A 27957-nucleotide genomic window follows, 5' to 3' on the forward strand; every position below is an offset into this window, starting at 1 on the left:
TCACCCACCAGGTATGCAGAGACTTTAGAACATTGATGTGAATGGCAAGCTTTCAAAACTGAAGGACAGAGAAAATATTGAGAAAATGTAGAGACTTTCTGTGTCCTGTACCTGGAGTCAGAAGTGAAAGCCAAGGAGAATGGCCATTCCCAACACTTTCAGACACACTGCATGATAGTAGCCTCATAAGGAAAAAATCTGCAGAGTATTTTATGGGAACCACAGAGAAAGCTACCTTCTTTTCCTTTTGTACTTCTAGGGAGAGAAACTGAATAAATGTTCCCAGATACCTGGGAAATGATCAAAATGCACACGTAGTCATATACATAGTCTTGTGTGTGCATGTGTGTGCATGCATACGTGTATGCATGAGGTACACAGGTAAAAACAAGGAGAGAAGGAAACATTGATGAAGATATCAGATAAAAATTAGAATACAGGGATAAATAATAAGAACTATTACTATAAGTACATGGATTCTAACATTATCAAAGATAGCAGGCATTTTACTTGATTCTAGGTCTAAGTGCAATAATTTCAGATATGAACCCTTCTCTCACATTCAGCTCTTGGCTTGAGTTAAGGAGAAATTCTTGAATCTCAGAAAATGATGCTTTCCTTCTTGTTTTCCTTTTCAGATTTCTAGCTACTGCATCAATTTAGTCACTTCTAGATTCCACACAGAAGTTCACATAAGAAGAAACACATTCGGAAAATACCTTTTCATCTCTTCGTGATAGCTCAGCTTCTAATCCCTTTTCATGTGTGACACTCTATAGCTGAGTTCTTCAGTGAAATTTCACTTTGATTCCAACATTACAATTTCCTTGGCAGTTTACCACTTTTATCTTCTGGAAGAAAGAATATACTGTCACCAAATAGACTTGTTAGTAAAGTCACTGTATTAGTTTATCTTCTGCATAGTATCTATGGGTTGTATCTTTGCATCTTATCCTGAGGCATGAACATTTATTCTACATTTTATAAGCAAATTAAAAGTGAAAAGAACACTGAAATTCTAAAATAGCAACATCTGACAATTTTTAAAGTGGGAACTCTATTGCTTTTCAAAGTGAAGTCCTATGTACTATAGAAAATATGTAATCAATAATAACATCTAAAATTTTATCTGTACCCTGATTCACCTCCCCTTCCAAAACAAGCAACTAGAGAAAGATTATAAAGCTTGTTCCAATGAAAAATCATCATTGAAATTTTAAGTTTATTTTAATACTAGTGTTGACCATTTTAAAAGAAAGGTAAGAATTCTAGCGAGACTGGGTTTGCTGATGTAGTAAACAATCTCAAACTTCAAATGGCTTATAATAGTGTATTAGTTTCCTATTGCTCCTTTAACAATCACTACACACATAGTGGCTTAAAACAATATAAATTTATTATCTCAGAGTTCTGAGGTCAAAAGTCTAAAATGAGTTTTATTGAGCTCAAAATATTTTGGGGATTCTAGGAAAAAAAAAGACAAAAAAACAAAAACACATTTCTTTGCCTATCCCAACTTTTAGAGGCTATCTGAATTCCTTGACTCCTTCCTACATCCTCAAAGCCAACAATCATATCAATACAACCTCTGCTTCCATGGACATATTAAGGACACTTGTCATTACAAAAGGACCATCCAGATAATCCAAGATAATATTCTCATGTCAAGGTCCTTAACTTAATCATATTTGCATAATGTCTTTGGCTACATAAGGTAACATATTTACAGGTTGCAGATTAGAACATGAATTCTTTGGGAAGACATTACCACAAAAAGCTAAAATTTGTTTTTTGCTCCTGATACATGCCCACTGACAATCTGCAAGGCTCACTGTAGTCAGTCAGATAACCAAGCTTTAGAGTAGCTACTATCTTGAGCTAGCCACAACCCAGGGGAGTGAACTCTCAGAAGCAATTAAATTCTTGACCTTGAGGAGATAGGAGTTACTTTCATTTACAATTCACTGGTCAGAATTAAACATATGGTCTTACCCGGTATCCTAGCATTATCCCACCATGTGAAAGAATAGCAGAACATGAAATATTCAGTGAATTCTATTTCTATCATAGCCCCAATACTCCCCAATATTGCTCCTCAATACTCAAGATTATTCTCATTTCCCATGCAAATTATATTTTTTCCTCCCTGAGAGAATTTGTACTTGTCACTAGTACTCTTCACCACATATTGCCAATTCTTCACCATCCAAATATCAGTTAAGTGCCTCTCATGATTGGACTAATTCAGAACCACATGGAGAAAAGAATTGTAGAAAATACTTTTTAGGCTTCTCTTACACAATAAAGAGAAAAGCTTAGAAGAAGTAGACAGTGGTGATGAACTAACAAAATAAGACTAAGGTGTTCCAATAAAATGCCCTTAACACTTGTTTACTACAAGTTACTTTACAGTTACTTGTTTACTGTCTTCTCTTACAATTATCACATTTCATCTCAAAACAGCTTTGTAATAGTTTGGTATTATCTTTCTGGCCTAGAGTTGAGTAGTCTGCCTAAATAATCAGTAAGTATTGGCATCAGAAGTAACCTTAAGTCTTTCTAGTAAAGTCCACAGATATTAACTATTTTTCTCCCACTGTATTTATAAGCTAGTGAGAGATTCAATCACTGAAACCAGTCAGAGTCAAAATTCATAAGAGATGGTATCAAGGTTACAATCCTATAAGGAATGACAATAACTTCTCACCTGCAAAAGACACTATATGATAGCAAAACTCTAAACATGGAGGCATAAAACTTGGATTGTATTCCCAACTCTACCACCAGGTCACTTCTAGGTAAAATATTTTATGTCTCCACATCCTCTTTCCCTTATATACAAAAGTGGGTAATATCATTGTCAGCCTATGTTGCAATATAATAAAGATGATTTGCAATAACATAAAGGAAACCACACATTAGCAATTTAGGTATAAACTTATTAATTCATGTAGTCATTTAATTAATAACTATTCCCTAACTATTCTCTAATGAACATTCAGGGGGATCCCTGGGTGGCTAGCAGTTTAGCACCACCTTCAGCCCAAGACATGATCCTGGAGTCCCAAGATAGAGTCCCACATCAGGCTCCCTGCATGGAGTCTGCTTCTCCCTCTTCCTGTGCCTCTGTCTCTGTCTCTCTCTCTCTCTCTCTGTGTCTCTCATGAATAAATAAAATCTTTTAAAAAATTATGTTTACAGATCTTTTTGAAATAGGAAATTTGTTGATTGACTTGATAATTCATTACAAAAACTTTATTAAAAATATATGCCCTACCAAAATTATGTTAGATTCTCTCAATATTAGAAATATAATTCCTACCCCCAGAAAAGTTTTAGATTCCATTTCACAGTTGAGGACAGTGATGACTTTTAGTAGAGCTCTAAAACAAATGTTCACTTCTCTAGCTTTATTAATTACAGTAATATTTTACCTTACTTTTACAGAATTATATTACTTTACGTACATTACATTGTTCTTTCTAAATAAACATATAAATAGAATAACACACATTCATAGCAATCTCTATAGTCCCAAGTAGTCTGTTGATATTAAACATTTAGACAACATACTTCAAAAAAATAAGTTCACTAATACATGTAGCAATACAGATTCTAATTAAGAAAATTAATATAATAATGGATTTAATGACAATTCTAACTGCTTCTATTGTGATAGGGAACTTTTTGAAATACAAACGTGTTTTGTGTGTTGTATCTTTCTCTCATTCCATGCAGACTGTCAGACCCACTATTTTCTTACCTTGTGCCTTTTTGGACCTGGAAAACGAAAGCTGATTCTATCTTTTGAAAATCCTAAAATCACTGAAGACATAACAGTAAAAGTCCAAGAACAAGAAGGGATAGGAAAAAAAGATATTCGATCATACAGAAAAGGGGACCAAGAAGTTGAGAATCTAAGTACTAAGGTATATTGGCTGGAAGTGTCACCAGAACAAAGAGATCATAACTGGTTGGTGCCATTAGGGGGAGATAGAGCCAATTCACAACACTGCTAGATAGTGTTTAGAATTCCAAGCATTATGTACTAAAATTTTAATACCTTTTGATGTAATGTAATTATTTCTATGTTTGAAAGAACCTGATATTTAAATCATTTATATCTTGATAATGAAATCAATAACCTATCTGGTCAATATGTGCAGAAAAGACAAAACAAAGCCCAGGAGAATTTGCACCTATACACATTACAATAAGCATTCACCTTCTATTAAAAAACAACAAAAAAAAACATATTATAAAGCATAATTATTGCCATTATTCAAAGACCTTTTGAACAAGTGAAATATTAGCATTGTGGTATTTAAATTGACACTTTGCATTGTATTCTTAGGTGGCGCTAAAAAAAATGTCTTCAATGTTACCAATAGATCTTGCGATAATTTAAAAGTAAGGGACTCCAGGGAAAATATTTAGAATTAGTTTATAAAGGCTACTAAAAATTCTCCCGCTGATGAAGACTACAGTTCTTTTCCAACAGAAGGAAGTATTTTTTACAAAAAAAGTCTTGGCTCAATAATAATCACAATGCAATTTTTAGAAGATCTGAGTTTTACAGAGGAATTGAGTTATACTATATCCTTTTAATGAGTTATGATAACTAAATTTTGTTCACTTTCATGTAGTACTGATATTTTGGAAAATTTTAATCATTAATTTTATCAGCTTATGATAATATATACTTTATGTTTTATTAGATTAATATTTAATTTGATATTTATGATTTTCTTATAAATTTATTGAATTATGTGACTTTACTGTTTTATTTTATGTAGTCCAAAATAATGCTGTATTATTGTCACATTAACAATCAATAAAAATACTGATGTTACTATTTTGCTCTCCGCCTGCAATCACTTCTCCCAGCCTTGTCAAACTCACTTGTACCCCAAGAACAGCAGAAAAATCAAAAGGATCAACGATAGGATCTGAAAGACTGATTAAAGCAATAGGTGTCTCAGAAGCAATGATCCCAGGGGTTCTTCCTCAGGTTTCAATAGGAAGACACAACTAAAGGAAAAACATCCACAAATGACTGAGATAAAATTCTTTCTCAGCCCAAGATATAAAAGATTATAAACGGATTTTTTAAATATTACAATTCTTGCACACCAACAATTGAAATTGCAAATTCTTATCTTTTATACCTTGATGTTTCTCCTATCCATATTTAAACCTGTATTATCTCTGGACTGCCCACTGGTTTACCCTGCCAAATTGTTCAGAGTTTGAGTCCACAAAAAACCTGTTTTTTCCATTGAGTTTTCCTCATTGGCCCTACAATGAATATTCCTCTCCAGATCTCTCATAAGTTTGACTGAAAGTCTAAAACATAGCAATTCTTATACTGTCTCTGAGTTATTTATATTTCCATTTTACCTCTCTAATAGAGTTCCATGCCCTTAAATGAAGAGACTTTATTTATCTTTATATTCTTATTAGTGCCTACTATTGACTTTGTGCTTAACATTTTCCATTGTAATATTCCAAACTTTGATCATAACTCTTTTAAGTTTATAATCTTAATCTCAAACAGCATTCAACACTGTCCTTCTGATTTGTTCAACTTGTAAAATTTTTTTTCCCCATGAATTCTGGAAAAATCTGTTTAGGTTCTCCTTACACCTTTTTCAATCCTCATTTTCTGCTCCTTTCAACAGTTATTGCTTGCAAACTATAAATGCTTCCTTATAATTTTAAAATCTTCTTATTCCATAACTCTATCAGAGCCATACCATGGACTATCACAATTTCATTTACCATAGACAATTCCCATGTTTCACTATTGATTTCACATCTTGAATTTAACCTTTGAATCTTTCCTTCCACTTCTTTTGTATGCTCTCTGGTTTATTAAAGCCACCCTTCCTGTCTCCTTTCTCTTCTTCCTTCTTTCTGAGGGAAGTGGGGGAGGGGGGCGGAAATCAATGTAAATGTTAAATGGGGAGTAATAATGAGACATATGTAAGTAATAAAATTTCAGATATTTTCTGAAAGCAGACCTATAAGATATATTTTGTGGAATATGAAAATAAACAACAAAATAAACAAAAAAATCTGTAACCTGTAAATAATGATGACTTTCACTAAGATGGGAAACACAAGAGAAGAAGCAGATTTATGTTGAGTATATAGTTCATTGATGGACAATAAAGATAACCTTATTATAAAGGTTCATGCATGGGGATCCCTGGGTGACGCAGCAGTTTGGCGCCTGCCTTTGGCCCAGGGCGCGATCCTGGAGACCCGGGATCAAGTCCCACGTCGGGCTCCCGGTGCATGGAGCCTGCTTCTCCCTCTGCCTGTGTCTCTCCCTCTCTCTCTCACTCTGTGTGTGACTATCATAAATAAATAAAAAATTATTTAAAAAAAAGGTTCATTCATGGATAGGACATAGAAGTGGACTCATCAAATAAAAGATATTTATAGATTTATAGTAGAGAGAGGGAGAGGGGAGATTGGTTAGGTGTAGAAAATCAAATACATTAATGTATAGATAATATTTAAAGCCAGTGAACTAAAGACTATTTAAGAAGTGAGTAAAGATGGAAAAAGGAAAAAATAAAAATAAAAAAAGAAGCATTGAGGCATCCCAACATTAATAGGCAAAAAGAGAAGTACTGAGTGTTTAGGGAAATATAATTTAAAACTATCCTACCAACCCAAAAATCTTCTCCACAAGGATAGAGGACAAAATAGTTTTATTATTGAATAAACATTAAATACGAGAGTGTGATTTGTATCACAGGCAATCCACTAGGAGATCATAAAGACAAAGAAATCTCATCCTATTATATAGCCAAGTAGATACAGCCTATTATATACATGTAGGATAAACAATAACTAGCCTTCAAGTAAGAGTACTTAATAGTACCATTTGTTGTACATAGTTCCTTCTAGATTTACTTGATAATTGGGGTGATCATCTGTGTTACCTAATTGGCTCTATCCAATGGAAAAAGAGGTTTCTCAAATCTTTTAGGAGGTAGTTTTGCAACTTGGTGCAAAGCATCCACTGAAGTTAGGGTCTTACCCTCCCACAGAAACTGGGAAATATTCAATATTCAGTATTTCTAAGAGACAGTTCTCTGCTTATTGAGTAAGATATTCCTGATTCTTAAAACTGGCAAGAGCCACTAAAAAGAGTTACATGCATTTCAAAGAAATAAAGAATTTACAGTTACAGGTTTTTGTTTTTGTTTTATAAATAATGTGCTTAGAAAAGCATGAAGTGGGGAAGTCTCTTTCCTTTTTTTGTTAAAGAAAATTATTTTTTTCAACTTGTATTTATCCTTATATGAGAAAGGAGAAAAATTAGAAGCACGTTAAGCCTTAAAAGGAAAGGGGGGCGGGAGCAAAATAAAAAAACTTTTGAAAAGAATGTTATAAGCTAACCTGAATTTTGCTTAGAGGTTGATCAAGAAAAAAATGGAAGAAGGAACATCAAATCTGGCAATACAGTGGACATGTGACCTTAATATTAAAAAAGAACATGTCAATGGGATACTAGGAGTAAAAAGCCTTGCCTAGAGTATACTCAGGAAAGAAGGAGGGAAGGGAGAGGAAAATGTAAATTAGACTTTGAGAGTTTGCTATAAGTGGAAGAACAACCAATACATAATTGTTACAGAGTGAGGCCACATATTTGTTGCTTCCTGTAATAATCCAATAGAATGTGAAATATTGATATTTCACAACACAGCAAGGATAATTGCAATAGTAGAGCTCTTAGGTGATAAAAAAAATATAAATAAATAAATAAATAAATAAATAAATAAATAAATAAATAAATGAGATGTGAGTTTCTGACCTTAAGTGAAAGGAATGGCATACTTGGGGGCAGGAAACAAAGTTTTCGTCCTCACTTCGGCAGCACATACACTAAAATAGGAAAGATACAGAGAAGATTAGCATGGCCCCTGCACAAGGATGGCATGCAAATTTGTGAAGTGTTCCATATTAAAAAAAAAAAAAAAAAAAGAAGAAGAAAGAAAAGAAAGTTTTCTTCTGATTATTGGTTTCATGAATTAAAAAGCAGGGTTATTAAGATTGAGGAAAAGGAGAGCATATGAGAGATTTGAGGACAAAGAGATATGAAATAAGTAGCTCAGAGTATGGGATAGTAGAGAAAACAAACTAAAGCACTAAGGGCATTAGCAGAGATCCCGCTAGAGATGGGCATGTGGTCACACATTTAGAGTGACAGGAGTCAGCATGGATCTTTGTTTTTCTACTTACATTAATCTACTATGGCACTAGTATGGAGTCTTCAGAGTGTTAGATTTAACCGCCATTGGGTTTGGGTGAGGCAAGTGCAATTAAAGAGAAATAATATGAGAGTTGGGATGTCTGCTTTTATAATGACTCTATTTATTATGGACATTCAGATTTTAAGATTTTATTTATTTATTCATGAGAGACAGAGAGAGAGAGAGAGAGAGGCAGAGACATAGGCAGAGAGAGAAGCAGGCTCCATACAGCGAGCCTGATGTGGGACTGGATCCCAGGACTCCAGGACCACGCCCTGAGTGGAAGGCAGGCACTAAACCGCTGAGCCATCCAGGGATCCCTGGACATTCAGTTTTAAATGTTTTGTTGTTGTTGTTGTTTTCAGTTTTAAGTGTTTTAATTCCACAGTGAAACGGGAAACAAAATTGTTAACTAACAATGAATATGGAGGAGAAAGTGGAGGTACAAAAAGAAGTGAAGCATGAAAAAGTTGTCCAGGAGAGAGAGAATAATATAGACAAATGTAGGGTTTCACAGCAATTAAAAGAGCCCATCTGAGGTTATTGATTACAGATTTAAATGAAGACCAGTCACCATAGTTTTGTTATTTTTCTCCAACCATACTTAGGTGAGTACATTCAGGCATGGAGAAGAAAGAGACTTGGATTTAACTAAGGTTATATTAACCCAAGCAATTAAGATAAAGGTAGAGGACAAGAGAATATGGCACAAATAGTAAATAGTGCTTAGAACGATTTAACATGAATATAAGTTATGTAAGAAGCAGAATCAGGACCAAATTGGTTTAAGGAAAAGTGAAATTGAGATGGAAAGATGAAATAAGAGATTATTGGATTAGGGCTATTAGAGGAAGTGACCTGGAAAGATGGTGGGGATGCGGATGGTCCCTCCCCCCCCCAAAAAAAATAGAGTTTTTTGCTTTTGATATTGTAGAAGAATTATTCCCAGTAATTAAGACAAAGGAGTTCCCTGAGGAAAGATAGAAGACAAGGTCACTGACAGAGGGTACCAAGAATGGTAAAGATATTCGAAGGGAAATCTACATGGATATTGAGATCACTGAAAAATATAAAAGTAATATTCAGAGTGACAGTAGAGGAGCACCTACATGGCTCAGTCATGCTTTCAGCTCAGGTCCCGATCTTGTGATTCTGAGATCGAGCCTATCATTGGGTTTAGCACTCAGTGCAAAGTCCGCTAGTCTTTCTCTCTCTCTCTCTCTCTCTCTCTCTCTCTCTCTGTCTCTCTCCTTCTCTCATAAATAAATAAATAAAATCTAAAAAATTTTTCAGGAAAGAGGTTGGATCAAAGGTATGGTAGGTGGCTACACCATGGAAGAATGATGCAAAAATGTATTAATAAAATGTCATTGAGATATGTTAAGATACACAAAGCAAAAATTTTTAGAACATAAGTAGATATATAAAAATACACAAAGTGGGAAATTTAGGAAAAAACTACCTCAACAGTTGACAAACAAGCAGATAGAAAAATCAAGAAAATATAGAATATTAAACATGATTAAATTTTTGATGTAGTGGACATATATACAACAGTGTAACAAACCACTGTAGAGCATATATTATTCTCAAACACTCAGGGAACTATTCATCATATAGTAGCCATAACCAACAATTTTTTGAAGTTTAAATCATATAGAACATGTTTTCTGACATTGTAAATAGGAAATCAGTTACAAAATAGCATCTTTATGTTTAGAAATTAAAAATATGTAGAAAAGTCATGAATCAAAGAAAGTTACAATCAAAACTAAATATATAACAAAACATAAGATACAAAACATAAGATACAAAACTGGTGGGTGGCAGCATTACCCTGAAACCAAAGCTACATAAAGACAGTATAAGAAAACTACAAAAAAAAAAAAAAAAAAAAAAAAGAGAAAAAGAAAACTACAGACCAATATCCATGATGAATACAGATGTGAAAATTCAACAAAATATTAGCAAACCAAATTCAAGAAGACATTAAAAGAATTATACACTATGACCATGTGGGATTTATCCCTGGGATGCCAGGATGATTCAATATATGCAAATCAATAAATATAATACATCACATAAATAGAATGAAAGCACACGATCATTTCAATAGATGCCAAAAAAAAAATCGTTTGACAAAATACAACATCTTTTCATGGTTAAGAAAAAAAAAATCTCCACAGATTGAGTATAAAAGGAAAATACCTCAACATAATAAAGGCCACATGTGACAAACCCAAAGCTAATATTATACACAATGGAAAAAGATAGCTTTTTTTCTAAGATTAGGAACAAGACAAAGATGTTTGCTCTCATGACTCTTATTCAATATAGTACTGAAGATCCTAGCTGGAGCAATTTTGCAAGACAAAGAAATAAAAGGCATCCAAATAGGAAAGAATAAAATAAAATTGTTGCTATTTGCAGATGATATGATTTTGCATATTAAAAGTTGTGAGTAAACACTCACAATAGCCAGGATATGGAAACAACCTAAGTGCCCAGAATAGAAGTATGGGTAAAGAATACATGATATATATATATATATATATACACACACACACACACACACACACACTCATATACACATTTTTTATATACACACACACATATATACACAATGAAATATTATTCAGTCATGAGAAAGAAGGATATACTGCCACTGGCAACAACCTTGAGAGCATCATTCTACTTGAGGTAAGTCATATGGAGAAAAACAAATGCAGTACAATATCAATTATATGTAGAATAAAAAAAAATTGAAGTCATAGAAACAAAGAATAGAATGGTGGCCACAGGGAATGGGGGTAGGGGAATAAGACAGATGTTATTTAATGGTACCAACTTGCAATGAATAGTAAATAAGCCCTAGAGAGTTAATGCACATTACAGTGAATATAGACAACAATACTGTATTATAATTAAACTTGCAGAGACCAGAACTTAATTATTTCAGCCACTAAAAAAGATAATTATGCAGTGTGATAGAGATATCAATTATTACTGCAATGGCAATTTTAATATATAAACATATCAAGTTAACATGTTATATATACTTTAAATTTACCCAGTGTTATATGTCAAATATATTTTAGTTAAAAAAAAACTTGGAGGAACAAAAACCTATATTCTCTATACCTGTCAGAAATCAACCAACAGGACAGAATCACAGGCTCTATATATTAAGAATTATTATGAAGATTTGACTTCATAGAATTACAGAAGCTAGTAAAGCTGGGTCTGGAAGACTCTGTCTCTGCATTCGATGTTACAGTGTACTGTCATTAAGGCAGGCAAATGAGAAGGAAACGGATGGAAGCTGGAAGACAGTGAAAACAGCTGGAACTCACAAGCCCAGGAGACAATACTGAAACTATCAGCTCTTGCTGTCTTTGGCCATGGTTGCATAGGTGGCCTTGTAGAAACCAGGGTTTTTAACAACCAAATGCAAACACCTGACTCAGGCACCCAAGAAGCTGAAGGAGTAACCAGGAGAAAGTGGGCAAATTTCAGATCCAGCCACTGCCCAGCCTTAGAGAAGCAAATCAGATCAGTAATCAAAATGTGAATATGTAAGTTCCCAAATGAGCTACTGCCTCACTACTGCCCTCCAAATCTTTACTTTTGTTCTGTTTTGAGTTTTTCATTATTGAGATATAATTGACACATAACTTTGTATTAGTTTAAGATGTTCAACATCATGATATGTATATATTGTAAAATGTTTACTGAAGTAAGCTTAGTTAACCCTGGTACCACACAGAGTTACATTTTTCTCCTGTGGTGAGAACTATGAGGATCCATTCTCTTAGCAACTTTGAAATATACAATGCAGTATTGCTAACTATAGTCAGCATGCTATACATTACTTCTCCAGGAGTTATTTATCTTATAACCAGAAGTCTTTACCTATTATCCACCTTCTCCCATTTTCTTCACCCCTGCACCCCAACAACCACCAGTCAGTTCTGTTTCTATAAGTTTTTAAATTCCACACATAAATGAGAGTGCCCTCTGAATCTTGTACAAGAATCATTTGTGGTCCACTCTAATTGAAAATATACAGGGGAATGCTGGGCAATATTACTTAGTTTAGCTGAGTCAGCACATTATAAAGCCAGCATAGGGGCACCTGGATGGCTCAGTTGGTGGGGTAGCCAACTCGATTTCAGTTAGGGTCATGGGATAGGTCCCACATCAGGCTCTGTACTCAGAGTCTGCTTGAGGATTTTCTCCCTCTCCCTTTGCCCCCCCCCTACTTTCTCTCTCTAGATATAATAAATATATCTTTAAAAGAAGCCAACTCATGGGACATCTGGATGGCTCAGGGCATTATCCTGGAGTTTGGGGATCGAGTTCCACATTAGCCTCCCCCTGGTTCTCCCTCTGCCTATGTCTCTGCCTCTCTCTCTCTCTCTCTCGGTGTCTCTCATGAATAAATAAAATCTTAAAAAATAAAATAAATAAAATAAAAGAAGCCAACGCAGTCTCAAATGCATATGCTAATAACAAATATTATGATGAATACACTAGGCATCTGTCAATACACTACAAAGAAAAGCCATAACACCGAGTTTTGTTTTTTGTTTTGTTTTTTAAGATTTTCTTTATTTATTCATGAGAGACACAGAGAGAGAGAGAGAGGCAGAGACATAGGCAGAGGGAGAAATAGACTACTTGCAGGAAGCCTGATGTGGAACTCAATCCCGGCACTCCAGAATCATGCCCTGAGCTGAAGGCAGACGCTCAACTGCTGAGCCACCCAGGCTTCCCACACCAAAAGAAGTTTAAGAAAAGGAGCTATATGAAAAACACGATGAAATAGAGAAATATAAATTTGAAAGGAACAAAGCCAGGCACTTACCTCTCCTTGGAGAGTAATTTAAAAATTGACAAAGCACTGGAGAGATGCATCAAAAGGGGGAGGAGCAAAATAAAAAAACTCAAAAAGGAGTATGATAAATGAAAAAGAGGAACATAAGATGCTACACATCCTCTTATGTAGCATACACATAGCAAGAGGATGTATAAAAGCAAGTTTAAACTAGTGCTTTTTAAAATTTAAATAAAAGGACAAATTCTGAGGAAAATTTTAATTTTCCAAACATATACAGAAAGAACCAGAAGAGCTAAATAGTCCTTTAATGATTAAAGCAAATGAATCAACATGGAATATAAGAAATAGTGAAGGGATTATAAGGGAAAGGAGGAGAACTGAGTGGGGAAGAATTAGATAGGGAGACAAACCATGAGAGACTCCTAACTCTAGGAAACAAACAAAGGGTTGTAGAAGGGGAGGTGGGTGGGGTGATGGGGTGACTGGGTGACAGGCACTAAGGAGGCACTTGATGGGATGAGAACTGGGTGTTATACTATATGTTGACAAATTGAATTTAAATTTAAAAAATTTTAAATAAAGCAAATGAATCCATAAAATCCTCCCAAAAGAAAATTCCAGTCCCAAATATCTTCATTAAGTGAATCTCCCAAGATCTATCAGCAATCCCTTTTCTAGCAATTCCATTCCTAAGATTCTAATGCAGATAAGTACAAGGATAGATGTTCAAGCTGTAAAGTGTACAACATAGACAAGTGTTCATAGCACCGTTATTTACAATAGCCCAAAGCTGGAACAGCATATATGTTCATCTATAATAGAACGCATTAAAACTATTCCATCAACTAAGAATTGCCGACCAAAAACCAAACAAAAAATAAACCATGACATCATGTAACTTGAGATGCATTAAATAATGTTGAGAAAAATAAGCAGAAAAAAAGAATCTAATATTTTATTAATGAGTCTATACAGTTTGTTTTAGGGATGCAAACCTGGAAGGAAACTTGTAAGAAAAATAAAGTGTGTTTATCACAACAGGACTAACAGTGGGAAGTGGAGTTTTCATTAGAGAAGGCCACATTGAAGGGGTAGGCTTCAGAGGTGCTGGCAAAGCTTTAATTCTGGTTCTAAATGTTTGTATGTTGGTTAATTGAACACCAATAAAAATTAATTTAAAAAAAATAAATGTTTGTATCTTGGGTTTTCACTTTATAGTTACTAAGTGGTGTGTATTTTATTCATTTGTGTGTAATAACTTAAAGAAAAGTTCTTAAGCTCAAAGAAAGCCTACTGTATGCATAACACTATATTTCAATTTGGAGATTCAAATTACAGCCTTTTTATGATTAAGCCATCTTTCAGAAAAGCATCTTCTACAGAGCCAATTGAAAAGAGAAGTTAGTAGTATTCTGATGAATTTGTAAAGTTGACAACCAAGTCAAATGAGAAACTATTGATTCCATTTTACTTTCAGTAGATCTAGCCAAGATCAAGGTATTTGATGGTTGTGCTCTAAAAAGCAATGACAGATCACCCAGCAGTAGTTATTACTGATCCTACTAACTCTTGAGTTCTTTGAAGAGAGAAGAAGTTTGTTATTATCACTCTTTCCAAATTGGTTGATTATATCTAAAAGAAGGTAAATTTATGGAGCTTTCTTGTGCTGTTTAACAACTCTGCTGAGTAAAGGTTCAGACGTGAATTCCAAACTTAATCCACATGGGTACTGTGCCTCAGCTGAACAAATAAAAATATTTAATATATAATTAATTCCTCAAGGTACAAGAGCAAATTGTATAGGAGAGTGAATTGATTTTTACCTGATCAATTCAGTCTAATTACAAGATTTTTGTGTTATAAATGGAGATTCAAAAAGGTTTGCTAGGTTGCCTAAGGTCACAAACCCAGTTAACAGAAAAGAGGAGTCTGGATTCTAGTTGACTGATACCCCAACTAGCAGTTTTCCTTTCATGCAGACGATACTCCCTAGACCAAAATTTAGATGTTCATAAATGTTTATATTTTTTTCTTCTACTTTCAAACTATATGCTTTAGGTTTAATCCCTTACATCTCCATGTGAACTACTTACACTGACTTCATTCTTTCAAGGGTCAGATTCCTGAATGAAGGTAAAGAGAATTCATTTCAGATCCATTTCCTTCTGAAAATATTGTGTTATTTTAAAGTACTAGCTAAGAAAACCCAGCTTAGTTGCTTAGCATTGGATTATCACTTTCTAAACGTCTGTGACAGTTAATATTCTGAAGATTAAAAACAACCAGTCTTATTACCATTTCTGAGCAGCTAATTTGAAAAAATTATAAAAATGTGATGGAACCTTTTAAATGGCATTTGCATTATGTATGCATGCACGCACATGGTCATTTCTGTATTTGACTGCCAATTTTATAGAAAAATAATCATTGTAGTGATTGCCATATTTCAAAACAGCTACCAGTATAGCCTACATCTTATTTCTCTACCAAGTGGCAAAGTATGCATTATGCACAGTTGGACAAACCACCTAGGTCCCCAAATGCAGAGAACAATGCTCTTATCTCCCTGTGAATCATGCATTGAGAATGAGAACAGCAACATTATTCACAGTGTGCCTTTAGAAATTATGTCTGGGTATAATCAGTTAAATATTGAGTAGAAATGTGAATACAGGAGATGGAAATGTGAGCTGCATTTGAATTGATCTAAAAAGCCACACAAAAAGATATTCGCTTCCAGGAGTCACCCCATTCTTAGAATGTGGCCCTCATGAATAAAACTGAAGTTTATTTTTTACTACACATTCTAAATGCAGAAAAAATTTCATAAAATTATTTTATCTATAAAACCTTACATTAATTATCTGCAAAGTTTGGTTTAGTTCCCTTGTGGTGAATTGAAAAACCATCTGTGATTCTCTTTCCCATTGTATTCTTAGAGAATTTTGGAATATACCTGGTGCTCATCTGATTCAATAACAGCATATCTGCACAAGACAATGAGAGATGGAAATCTACATTGCATGTTAAAATGAAATGGGTTTTAACTGACGCATGCTTTACATGTATTTTAAAATTATAAAGTACTATAATACATGTTCAATGTACAAAACTTATAAAAAATGGAAAAGTATTTTTAAGGCCTAATTTCCATTCTGTAGAAGCAACAACTTTCAGTACTTAGACAACTTTAATATCAGTCTTATAATAATAAAATAATTATGGCAATAAAATAGCCCGGACACATGAATTCCTACTCCATTTCAGACCCAGTATATGCATTCAGTTCAGAGAGAGGAGAGGAAAGAGGAAGGTAGAGGAGGAGAAAAGAGAAGAAAACAGGTCAAGTTCCTGCTTGCATCAGGTTTACAGTAAGGAAGGAAAAAATCTGAAAAGGTTAGTATAGAGTATCAAGTCAGGTAGCAATAAGTATATTAAAAAATTAAGCAAGAGGTTAGAGAGTATAAAGTAAGGCACTGGAAAGAGACCAGAGATGCTATCGCTATTCTAGATTGAGGTAAACTCTCCTGAAAAGTATATTAGAATTCCTGAATAATCCATGACATAAACTCCTGTTTTCTTGTTGGTGTATGCAAATTCCTAGGATCTCTGTCCAGGGATGATGATTCAGAAGTTTTTATGTGAGTTCCAGTAATCTGATTTTTTTTAAAGATTTTTATTTATTTATTCATGAGAGATAGAGGCAGAGACATAGGCAGAGGGAGAAGCAGGCTCCCTGCAGGGAGCCTGATGCAAGACGGGATCCCAGGACCCCAGGATCACGACGTGAGGCAAAAGCAGATGCTCAACCACTGAGCCGCCAAGGTGTCCAGTAATTTACATTTTTAAAACATCTCTGGAATTCAAGTAATTACTGTCTATTGGACAATGCTAGTCTAGAAGGATCAGTCCCCATTTTTTGTTTATTAGTCAGTTGACCAGGCTGGGGACAACAATGTCAAGAAAAAAGAAACCAGATATTTCAAATCCAGGGGTTCTCTTTAATACTACCAACAGATAAAATCATCCTAAAAAGAGTCTCTTTGGAATATTTCCAAAAATTCCCAAACATCACATATAAGTGATATTCACCTGGTGAAATCAAAATATTTTTCTAATAAGTCTATTCAAAACTTAATCAATAAAAAAAGGAAAGAAAGGAAAAGAAAAAAGTGATTTATATATATATAACATTAAAAGCTATGGAGGGCAGGGATTCTCAATGATAAGAATAGCTGACATTTCTAGTTTCAATAATGCTGCCACATAGTGAAGCAAATTCCTATCCATGAATTTACCACTTTCTCAAAGTGTGAAATCTGAACAATTGGAAAATTCAAAGGGAAAGTTATCCAGTTTAGCTCATGGTAAAGGGTGCTGGAAAGATCCCTTTTCATTTTTTATTCTTTCTTAACTCTTTATAGTTCTAGAACAACTCATAGCCAATAATGATAAGTATAATTAATAACATGCAGGTTTGGGAAGAAGAAAAAAAAAAAAATCAACTATGACATATCCCCACCCTCCAAAAAATAAAATTTTTATAGATTTACTTTTAAAATCTCCCTTGTAGTAATGCAGTCTTGACCAGTTAATTTGGTAGTGACAGAATTATGCAAATAGATATTCATACATCAAAATTATTTATTTGTAAATAACAGTTTAAAGAGTAGAAAAGACAATACATAGAAATCAGTCGCATTTCTATACACTGACAACAAAACATCTCAAAAAGAAATAGAGAACTGTCTCACATTTAGATCTCTCATCCATTTTGAGTTTATCTTTGTGTATGGTGAAAGAGAGTGGTCCAGTTTCATTCTTCTGCATGTGGATGTCCAATTTTCCCAGCACCATTTATTGAAGAGACTGTCTTTCTTCCAATGGATAGTCTTTCCTCCTTTATCGAATATTAGATGGCCGTACATCTCAGGGTCCACTTCTGGGTTCTCTATTCTGTTCCATTGATCTATGTGTCTGTTTTTGTGCCAGTACCACACTGTTTTGATGACCACAGCTTTGTAATACAACCTGAAATCTGGCATTGTGATGCCCCCAGCTAAGGTTTTCTTTTTTAAAATTCCCCTGGCTATTCGGGGTCTTTTCTGATTCCACACAAATCTTAAAATAATTTGTTCTAACTCTCTGAAGAAAGTCCATGGTAGACAAGATTCCATCAAAATCCTAGAGGAGAACACAGGCAACACCCTTTTTGAACTTGGCCACAGTAACTTCTTGCAAGATACATCCACGAAGGCAAAAGAAACAAAAGCAAAAATGAACTATTGGGACTTCATCAAGATAAGAAGCTTTTGCACAGCAAAGGATACAGTCAACAAAACTAAAAGACAACCTACAGAATGGGAGAAGATATTTGCAAATGACATATCAGATAAAGGGCTAGTTTCCAAAATCTATAAAGAACTTATTAAACTCAACACCAAAGAAACAAACAATCCAATCATGAAATGGGCAAAAGACATGAAGAGAAATCTCACAGAGGAAGACATGGACATGGCCAACATGCACATGAGAAAATGCTCTGCATCACTTGCCATCAGGGAAATACAAATCAAAACCACAATGAGATACCACCTCACACCAGTGAGAATGGGGAAAATTGACAAGGCAGGAAACAACAAATGTTGGAGAGGATGCGGAGAAAAGGGAACCCTCTTACACTGTTGGTGGGAATGTGAACTGGTGCAGCCACTCTGGAAAACTGTGTGGAGGTTCCTCAAAGAGTTAAAAATAGACCTGCCCTACGACCCAGCAATTGCACTGTTGGGGATTTACCCCAAAGATTCAGATGCAATGAAACGTCGGGACACCTGCACCCCGATGTTTCTATCAGCAATGGCCACAATAGCCAAACTGTGGAAGGAGCCTCGGTGTCCATCGAAAGATGAATGGATAAAGAAGATGTGGTTTATGTATACAATGGAATATTACTCAGCAATTAGAAACGACAAATACCCACCATTTGCTTCAACGTGGATGGAACTGGAGGGTATTATGCTGAGTGAAATAAGTCAATCGGAGAAGGACAAACAGTGTATGTTCTCATTCATTTGGGGAATATGAATAATAGTGAAAGGGAATATAAAGGAAGGGAAAAGAAATGTTGGGAAATATCAGGAAGGGAGACAGAACATAAAGACTCCTAACTCGGGGAAACGAACTAGGGGTGGTGGAAGGGGAGGAGGGCGGGTGTTGGAGGGGAATGGGTGACGGGCACTGAGGTGGACACTTGACGGGATGAGCACTGGGTGTTTTTCTGTATGTTGGTAAATTAAACACCAATAAAAGTTAATTAAAAAAAAAAAAAAAAGAAAAGAAATAGAGAACTGTCTCATTCACAATAACACCAAAAACAATAAAATACCTAGGTATAAATTAACTAAGGAAGTAAGAAATCTGTACAATGAGAAAAGACTTTACTGAAAGAATTTGAAGACACAAAACAAATGAGAGAAATCCCATGTGCATTGAATGGAAGAGTTAATTTTGTTCAAATGTCCATGCTACCTTAAAAAGTTTTAGTTAAACCCCTGGAAAAACATAGGGAAAACACTTCTCAACATCGGTCTTGGCAATGATATTTTTTAATAGAACACCAAAAGCACAAATGACAAAAGAAAAAAAAAGGAAAAAGTTGAATTACATCAGACTTAAAAGCATTGGCATGGCAAAAGAAAAAGAATAAAGGCAACATATGGAACAAGAGAAAATATTTGCAAAATATGCATCAGATAAGGGCAGAATATCCAAAATTCATAAAGAATTTATTCAACTCAAAAACAATCCTGTTTAAAAAAACAGGTAAAGGAACTTAACAGACATTTTTCCTAAGAAGGTATCTAAATGGCAAACAGGTATATGAAGAGTTGCTCAGTATCACTAATGATCAGGCAAATGGAAATCAAAACTACAACAAGATATTACCTCACAACTCTTGGAATGGCTATCATCAAAAAGACAAACAATAACAAGTATTGTGGAGAATATGGGGTGATACTCTTAATGGAGTTGTAAACTGGTTCAGCCACTATAGAAAGCAGTATGGAGATTCCTTAATTTTTTTTTTTTCTTTTTAAAGAGAACTGCCATATAATTCAGTAATCCCATTTCTGGGTGTGTATCCAGAAGAAATGAAAACAGATTATCAAAGAGATATATGCACTCTTTATTGTGGCATTATTTACAATAGCCAAGACAAAAACAACTTCAATGTCTATCAATGGGTGAATGAACAAAGAAGACATGGCATACTTACACAAATATATACACAAACATATTTTTGCATATATGTACGCCATATCTCCTTTATTCATTCATAAATATATACATACACACATGCCACAAACACAAAATGGAATACTACTAAGCCATGAGAAAAAAGCATATCCTGCTATTTGCAATGACAGGAATGGAACTTGAGGACATTTTGTTAAGTGAGCTAAGTCAGAGAAAAACAAATACCATGTGATATTCTTATACGTGAAATCTAAAAAGAAACAAACTTAAAAAAAAGTGGAATGGTAGTTACTAGGGGCAAGGGAGCAGGGGAGTAGAAGTGATGATTTTAAGTGCACATAATCACAACTAAGTAAATAAATAAGTCTTGGATATCTGGTACACAGTACAGTGACTGTAGATATAAAACTCTTATAGACATCAAATTTGCTAAGAGAATAGATCTTAATTGTTCCCATCCCTAGAATACATCAAATCAATATGCAGCACCCCTTAAATTTATGTAATATTACATATCAATTAAACCTAAGTAAACACTCTCCACTTTGTAGCAGAGTACTCTTATATTATTAGATTTATAAACATTTTTCTTTTAAAGTTTATTTATTCATTTATTTGACAGAGAGAGAGCACAAGCTGGGGAGTAGCAGGCAGAGGGACAAAGAGAAGCAGGCTCCCCGCTGAGCAAGGATTCCCAATGTGAGGCTCCATCCGAGGACCCTGGGATCATGACCTGAGTCAAAGGCAGACCCTCTTCCCAGGGCCCCATATAAACACTTTTATAAATATGTTATAGAAATGCTATTTAAAAAAATAATAAAAAGTAAATAAGAAAAAGCAATTGGTTTGTTCATTTCTGGAATAATAATTGGGAAAAGTTTTCATAGACCTATTTAGAGGCAAACGTGCTTCAATATAAAATAACTATAGCATTAACACTTTAATGCCAAAAGAAACTAACCTGGAGGAAAGGCTACCTGCTGGTAAAATTTTATTATTTGGAATAAATTTCTGTTTTAGTTGGAAGAGTAGTGAAGTTTTTAGATGAATTATGGTTTAGTTTATTGCTCTGTGGCAAATACTGATTTAAACAATTTTTAGAAATAAATTTTCATATGAACTGAACTGCTTTTAACGCCAATTTTCATCTTCATACAAATTAACATCACAGGATATAAATCCACAGAAAAAAAGGACTTATAATGAAAAATGCAATAGCACTGTCACTCTGGCAAAAGTGACCAATTTTATTATAATTGAGGTCACAGTGCTTCGTTTATTCAAATTTAAAAGTAGCTGATAAGCAGGCAATATGATATAAACTATACATAACCAATGCCATCATTAAATCTGTTTCATGAATTTGCCACAATAAAAATTTAACCATAATGTATCTCTTCTTTATCTCTCAATCTAAACACATATTTCATTATTTTGTATACTTTATCTCAACTTTCCCTTTAATTGTACGCATGTTAAAGTTACACCTCCCTATAAAACTCTATCTTCCTTAGGAAGTCCCAGGACTTTGGGAGGTAACTCATGACAAAACAAAGCTGAAAGATCAGCATTGCAAAATTGAATAGTCAATAGAGGTGAGAACAGCAACAAGATTCCAATCAAAGCAGTGTGTAAGGTGTAAACATGACAAGGGTCCTGAAAATTTTCTGGTTTTCTCCAGGCTTCCTGTTGATCTGAGAGCACAATCCTTAAAATAATTGCATTTCTTGTTTAGCTAGTGAGAGTTTCTGTTATTAGTAGCTAAGAAGTCTGGTAAGGTAGAAATGGTAAAAGAATAAAAGTACAGGCTTTCCAGTTAGCTACTTTCTGGTGTGATGTAGGGTAAACTCAGAGTGGTTGTTCCTAAGGTTTGGACCATGAAAAGCTGAGATGATAATAGGTTTATTCTATTCACGGTATTCTTGAATCCAAACATCCATCAAACATTCTCAGTAGACCAGAAAAAAAAAATTATGTTTTCACATTATATACCATTATTTTTTAGGCAAAGTCCCTGGATTGCTTAATATCAATTTATTTAAAGAGTTACTGAATAAACTCATCATCAGGGAAATGAAAATCAAACTACAATGATATATTATCTCACATTTGTCAGAATGGCTAAATCAAATACTCATAAAACAAGAGTTGGCAGGGATGTAGAGGAAAAGAAACTCCTGTGTACTGTTGTTGGTAAGAAGGCAAACTGGTGCAGCCACTCTGGAAATGAGTATGATGATTCCTCAAAAAATTAGAAATAGAACTATCCTATGATCCAATAATTGCACTACTGGGTATTTACCCAAAGAATCAAATGATAAATCAATTGATTTATCAATCAAATGATAAAATTAAAACAATCAAAAAAACTTAATATTGCAGCATTATTTACAATAGCCAAAGTATGGAAGCAACTCAAGTGTCCAATGATAGATGACTGGATAAAGAAGACACAAAGGAATATCATTCAGCCATAAAAAAGAATGAAATCTTGCCATTTGCAATGACATGAATAGAGCTCAAGAGTAGAATGCCAAACGAAATAAATCAGTGAGAAAAAGAGAAATACCATAATATCTCACTCATATGTGGAATTTAAAAAAACAAAAGAGGAAAGAAAAAAAAAGAATTATAAAATAGACTCTTAACTATAGAGAACTGATGGTTACCAGAAGGGAGGTGGTAGGGGGATGGGTGAACCTTGATGAGTACTGAGTAATATATGGAATTGTTAAATCCCTGTATTGTACACATGAAACTAATACAACACTGTATGTTAACTACACTAGAATTTAAAAAAATGAGTTACTGAATATAAAGTTTAAATCATTCTGTATTTTTCTCAGGCAAGACATAGAAGAATGACTCTCACTTGGAAATCTAATAAATTTATCTTCTCAAAGAATGGCATACTCAAAAAAGGAATAAAACACTATAAAGCCTTTTTCCCCTCCCCATATGAAAAGATTCATTATAAGGTTATTCTTCACCTAAAAGTTCTAGAAATGCAAAAAACCAATGAAAACCTTCTGAATCAGCACAAGAAAATGCATTCCTCAATATTAGCATGCAATTACAGAAGGCTTAGTGAAAAATAGGAGAGTGAACTATGTGAGATTTGTCATAGGGATCTGTGCACAAATGATCAGAAGAGAAAAAGTAAACTTGCAGACATCAATTAACCACCATTGGTATTTCAAAGCCTCAACTTGAAGCAACTGCAAAGAATCACCCACGTTCCTCTTAAATATATTCCAGTATTAATGAAAGCAACACTAACAACACACACAGATTGAAATAGGGCCACATTAGCCATCGTGAAGAAGATAAAGAATGGCACAGAACTGGCCTGAAAAGGAAGACAAATGCAGTGTAAGAGGATTTATCTGATTAAAATGCTTAGGATTTGCACAATACACTTTTCAAAGGGACTAGAATTAAAGACCTAAACCACATTGCAGCCATACACTGTTAATTTATATCCATTGTGTTGTATCGGCATATGTTGTTTAACAGATCAGTATCTATTTACTTTTCATCTACATGTGGTTTTACAGTCCAAATAATAGCTTCTAACTAAGAAATCCCTTGGGATATTGATAAAGAAAACTCTCTAAAACAGAACAAGAAACCTAAACAGAACAAGAAACCTAAAACAGAACAAGTGAATAGATTTTGTGCCCTACTGTGAGTAGGCTAATTTGGTAAACATACCCCTAGAGCTTTGACTGAGGCATTTCCTATTTGGGCATGCCACTGTTACATTTTTAAAAAAACATTCTTATTTCCTTTAAAAAAATTTGCTAATATGTATTACATATCTCATGGCTCTCTTTACTTACCCTAGTATGAAACTAATTACATTTTATTTTGCTTGTTGGAAAAAAAAAAAAATCACAGAGCCCTTAAAAGGAGGTGCAAATATTCTGATTCATGAACTCATTGGGTTTTCTTTTCCTTCACTTGTAATACTAATATCACTAAAGGATGAAGTCAGACTCTACTTTTAAAACACATTGGCTAGGGCAGCCTGGGTGGCTCAGCGGTTTAGCGCCCCCTTCAACCCAGGGCCTGATCCTGGAGACCCCGGATTGAGTCTCACTTTGGGCTTCCTGCATGGAGCCTGCTTCTCCCTTTGCCCCTCCCTCCTTCCCTCCCTCCCTCCCTCCCTCCCTCCTCTCTCTCTCTCTCTCTCTCTCTCTCTCTCTCTATGTGTCTCTATGAATAAATAAATAAAATCTTAAAAAAATAAAAAATAAAATAAAATACATTGGCTATATTAGGGCATTCAAAGTAATGAACAGATCAATGGTAAATGGAATATTTAAAATTAGTTACTAAACAATTTCATTTCTAGCATTACAAAGCATTTTTTATCATTTAAGTTCAGTTGACATACAATTAGTTTCAGGTGCAAAACATAGTGATTTGACAATTCTATCTATACATTACACCACAATAAGTGTAGTTACCATCTGTCACCATACAATGTTATTAAATTATTGACTATATTCTCTATGCTGTACTTTTCATCTGCATGACTTATTTATTTTATAACTGGAAGTTTATGTCTCTTAATGCTCTTACAGCTAGTAACATATGATTTAATCTGCCCATGAAAATAACAAAAAAGTATGGGATCAATTTATTTTAAAAAAACCATAAACAGTTACATGAGATGGCAATACAGCGAGAAAGTCAAGTCAGGGAATGAGCAAAATAAGACACCCAGAGAAGTGGAATACCTGAAGTTGCTCTTGCACATTTGAGCATTTTCCTAATTCCGATGAATTTTCCCATCAAAAGACAGAAAAATAAACACAGCCTCACCACTCTCCTCTAAGAGAAAGTGTATAAAAAAGTAACAGACTTGGTAAAATGGTGAACTGTTATTAAATACCCACTCCCCTAAAATGTCTATAGGGTAAGCTGTCAGTCTTGGAGCTACATGTACAACAGAAGAGTGACATTTCTCAAGAATTTGAAACCACTGCCATTTAACACATGGGTTTTCAAACTAATTCATATCATCTGAGTTGCCTAAAAATGTTTAAGATTTATGTTCCACCTGTTTCTAGATTGGTAATAAATATTTTCTAAATAATCTACCTTCATCCCAGATTTCAAAGAATTTCCACAGATCAAGTTCCAAGAAAACTACATATCTTATTGCAAAAAAACAATTAAATACAAGGATGTGATGGTATGTTTTCAATGTTAGCTTGACTGGGCCACAGGGTGCCCTGTCCAGGTATTTAGTCAAACATTATTGTGAGTAAGTCCATGAGGTGAGGGCTTTTGGGGATGAGATTAACATTTGAATTGATAGACTGAATAAAGTAGATTGCCCTTTCTAATGTGGGTGACACTCATCCAATTTGTTGAAGACCTAAATAGAAAAAAAATGCCTGACCCTCCCACCACTGAGAGGCATAGCCTCCAGCCAGACTGTTTGACCTGGGACACTAGTCTTTTTCTGCTTCTGGACTCAAACTAAAAAATGAGTCTCCTTGGGTCTCAATTTTGTGAGTGTTAAGCCTTGAGCTTACACCAATGGCTCTCCTGGTTCTCAGACCTTTAGAGGCAGGTTAAAACTATGCCATCAGTTTTCCCATGTCCCCAGCTCACCAACTGAAGACTGTTAAAAATCAAACACAAATGGACACCAGACCTGAAATCCCCTGAGCAGACCAACCAATTTAGTCATAGAAACAAAAAAACTTAATTTAGCTTGTTTTACAAAATGAGTGAAAGAACTTGGGCGACTCCTTGTTAATGCCTCTAAAAACCACAAAGAAAATGTTAACTGTTCTCCAAAACTGATAAGAGATAACCACTTTTAGTCAATTCCCTGTCACTAGGAAAACTCCAATGTCATAGCCAATCACTGTGAAGAATAAACAGCCACTGCCTCCTCACTACTTACATTACACCACTGCTGCTTCAATAACATGACTGTCTCATTGAACATTCAGTTTGAGGGCTACCAGTTCACAAGCTGTTGTGTATGTGTGTACAATATACTTTTTTAATATTTCAGTCATCCAGCAGTTTTAAATCTATTTCTGAAATTTTGACAATATCTTGGAACTTCCCAGCCTCCGTAATCACATGAGCCAAATTCTTTAAAATCTCTCTGTACACACACACACATACACACACACACATACACACACACACATACACACACACATACACACACACACACACACATCCTGTTGGTTCTGTGGCTAACACCAGAGGGAAACATCAAAAAAATCAGTGAAAGCCAACTGAAACAGCAAAGAGAAAATTCAGACCTACAGTAATTTCATATATCAAGATCAACAGACACATAAAAATTTTATTATATTTTAGAACATGAAAGAACTTTCAGCAATAGCAATCAAATTTTTAAAAAATAACAAAACCAAACCATACTTCTAGAAATGAAAATGTATAATTGAAATAATGATTGAAAGTGTGTAATTAGAATACTGATATATGCGTTAAAGAGCAGACTAGACATGACATTAATTAAAATATAAAACTGCAAAAATTATCATGAATGCAGATAGAAAGCAAAGAACAATATGCAAATGAATTTGAGTCAGGAAAATAAGAATGAAAATGCTTACCACATATCCAAAATCTCTGAGTGTGAAGATAGAGAAAATATGTAGAGGCAACATTTTAAAAAGGAACAGGTGAGAATATTTTAGAATTGGTGAAGGACTCCACTAAGCATACTTAATGAGCCCAGGAAATCTGAACCAGAGTAAATAAACTCTTCACATAGAAATATCATGGTGAAATAAAAAAAAATAGGTATGACCAAAAAAGAAGTAATAAGTAGCCAAAAAGAAAACATTGCTTTCAAAAGACTGACAATGAACTAACAGTGGATTTCTCTAAAATATCAACAGCTGATTTCTCCTGGGCATGCCGAGGAAAAAAAAAAGAAAAACTATTAATCAAGAATTCAATAGCCAGCAGAAATTTATTTACAGAATGTAGACAAATTGCAAAAAAAATATTCAAAATTGAATGAGAAAAAAACAATCTGCTAGTTCCAAACAATGAAGGAAATGAACAAAAAGAATGGTAAAGATAGTATGAAAATAAAGTATAAACCACATAAATAGGAATGCATTAAATATATAGTAATTAAAGTAAAAATAAATGGAATGACTTCCAATTTTCAGTTTCACATGTAAGGAGCCTGCAAGTCACTACTGTTCTATCAACACGTAAAAAAAAAAAAAAAGAAGCTAAACAAATTGAAAAACCAACAATTCCTCTCAAATCTGTGAGAAGGGCAGGACACAGGGGAAAACACTGCCCCCAGGATTGTAGAGACACACAGGTAATTAGATGAAATCATGGCTTACCTGAGCGGAGACTCAAAAGCAGAAACTGCTGCAGGAACCAGTGCCAGGGTAGAACAACATGAACTGTAATTGATAAATTACTAGAGACTCCTTATGAATAAACTCTGAGAGATAAAAACTCCAGGGACATAATCACAATATTTTGAGATTTACTTCCAGGAGCTTGACCAGGTTTTCAACAGTAAATATTAGAGAAAAATTCCCTCTTGTTTCCAACAGG

At 34.4% G+C, this 27957-nt stretch overlaps 1 long non-coding RNA gene and 1 other non-coding gene across 2 annotated transcripts; one reads left to right on the top strand and one right to left on the bottom strand.

The window, feature by feature from the left end:
• LOC121496617 lies at window positions 1–27957 on the bottom strand. The gene is made up of 3 exons (XR_005989282.1): window positions 27738–27957; window positions 7832–7902; window positions 1–851 (listed from the first exon to the last, which is right to left on the bottom strand). It is a non-coding gene; the product is annotated as an uncharacterized LOC121496617 (long non-coding RNA).
• LOC121498284 lies at window positions 7879–7985 on the top strand. The gene has a single exon (XR_005989681.1). It is a non-coding gene; the product is annotated as a U6 spliceosomal RNA (small nuclear RNA).

Source organism: Vulpes lagopus, chromosome 8 (assembly GCF_018345385.1).
Source record: "Vulpes lagopus strain Blue_001 chromosome 8, ASM1834538v1, whole genome shotgun sequence".
Classification (NCBI taxonomy): Eukaryota; Metazoa; Chordata; class Mammalia; order Carnivora; family Canidae; genus Vulpes; species Vulpes lagopus.